Genomic DNA, 2,624 nt, shown 5'->3' on the forward strand with positions numbered 1-2,624 from the left:
AAATAATCTTATTTAATATTAAATAAATATCCATGTGTAGGTTAGTCTAACATATGGTAATATAATTATTTTACCGAGCTATAAAATATATAACTGTGTTTATGTTTTTAATATACTCTTTACAAATAAATATATGTTTGTATTTTTTTAAGTAAAACTAAAACTAATTTCTTTTAGTTATCGAAAGAATATTTAATGCTTTTTTACGGCATTATTGAAACTGTATATGAATTGATTTTTGATGTAGATGAATTGACCATGGACAATTTCAAGTTTCCATAACTGTTGAAAGTCTTCAAAGCAATAGTTTGGTTTGGTTTAACACCAGCTTGGATATATTCCCATTTATTTATAAACCGAAAACGTTTCAATATAGATTTACCAAAGCCATATTTGGAAAAAAGTTTAATAAACAATTTTTATAGGTTGTTCTTAGAAACCTCCTTAATTATATTGTTAGAATTAACTAGTATATCTTTTCAGTAAATTACATCTTATATTAGAAATGCTTGGTACAATCTCAATTAATAAAAATAATGTATTACTGTTGTTGTATTGGTATTAATATACAAATAAAACAAATGTGGAATAATATATATTTCCTATATTAATTTTAAATTATACTACTAAAACTAAACTTAAACTTATACATTATACAAGTGCATATAGTCTGTCCAAAGTTATTTTGAACATACTTCATTTAAATTTGTGACACCAAAACGTCGTAATGTTGCCGCATCAACTCTGAGTTTTAGTTCAGTTTGGATTGACATACAACAAAATTCTAATCTAATCTAAAAAAGAATAATTGAACAAAAATGTTATCAAATATAATATATTTTAAAATAATAGTACATCTAAAAACTACAGTTAATTATACAGCCACAATAGTTTTACATGTTCGAACAAATCAGACAGCATTGTGTCTCTTTTTAAGTAGAATAAAATGCGAAGGAAAATATTGTCTGGTTCTATAACAAATTTACAAATTGCAACAGGCAATACATTAACCATCTTGATGAAATATGTACAAAAAAAAACTTTGAATATACTATATGATTTCTTTGACTTTATTGTTTCTAGTTTGGTGTGATCTAGTAACTATTTCATGTTGTAAGACGAGATCTTGGATAACTTCGTAAATAAATTTGACTTCGAAATCATCAGGTACTTTTTCGTTGGTTATGTAGCGATATAACCTGGTAAATGTTCAAAGAAGTTTATTTTGGCAGAGTTGAATGATTAGTTGGTTGACGTGGTATTTATATCTAAGACATTTTTTATAAAAGGTGAAAACTATACCCAAATACTAATCAAAAACAGGTTATTGAGTTGTATGTATGTCTTTATTATATTTAGAATGAACTTTTCTCCACATCACCTATTAGTTAAGTTCTAGCCGCGTTTTTTTTATTTTGTGTTACTTGTAAGCCTAATCCACCTTTTGTAAACTAAAATCGATGAGAAAATATATTGCGCTTTTGGTAAAACAAGCATTTCTATATTTGTTTATTGGAAAGAATTGTTTTGTCTACATCTTACGTTTTCCTTTAGGTTATTTCTTTTTACGAATCTTGATCTATTGATTTAAAAATTTTATGTATATTGTATATTTTATTACCAACATCATTCTACTGATTTGCTTCTTCTGCTACTTCCTGTGTATATGTTATGTTGTGTATATGTGTGTGTAAATTTTTGTTCGAATACTCTAATAATTTCTAACCTATCTTGTGATTTCTTCACCGCATTTTCTCCTAGAGCTCCTTGCTACTTCAACCTCATCTACAAAAAAATTAGAGCCCATTGTCTCCTCATGCATATATGCTAAAGGCACATGCTTACATAATACAACTATAACTGGACTATACTAAACTATACACTGGACAACTACAAGCGCAGAAATCTAATATACTCTGCAATATAGTATTTTACCACTGTTCTCACAAATTTGATTGACATTTAAATTATATCATCAAACAGATCATCTAATGACTGTTAAGTATTCAAACATTTGTAAACATAAAATTAATGTAAAAAATACCCCCTTAACTAGCCCAATTCTCGTCTTTAACGAACAACCATTGAAAAATAACAAGGCGTAGCTGCAAAATCTGCCAATAAAATAATAATATAATGTCAATCTTAAATAACTAGATTCAACAACAAAATTCTAACATATATGTTGTGCCGTTTTTCTTAACAAGCGATTAACTCTTAACTTAAGCATAAATGATCTTGAATAACCCATAAATATGTGTATGTATGTATTTGTTTCTTTTAATAAACCGAAATTATTAAATAAATCACTTAAATAGTGTTTATTAAAGTAAACATTTTAATAATTTCAACCACACATGGTTTAAATTAATTCACATTAACGAGTGTCAGTGAGTCTCAATGATTTATAATGTATATCTTTTTCCTCTAACATAAAATATTATTTTTTATCATAAAAATCTGATACTGGCCGAAAACACATAATTAAACTCATTATACATATATTTATCTAACCAAAATGGTAATCCAAACAAAAACAAAGTGGTTTTACTCGATGCAGTTTTACTCTCCGGTATCAATTTTCGACCAGACGGCATTGTAAACCGACCGATAACAAATTTAAA

Source organism: Rhynchophorus ferrugineus, unplaced genomic scaffold, assembly GCF_030347505.1.
Source record: "Rhynchophorus ferrugineus isolate W39M unplaced genomic scaffold, kcgeb_rfMv2 rfM6, whole genome shotgun sequence".
Taxonomy (NCBI): domain Eukaryota; kingdom Metazoa; phylum Arthropoda; class Insecta; order Coleoptera; family Curculionidae; genus Rhynchophorus; species Rhynchophorus ferrugineus.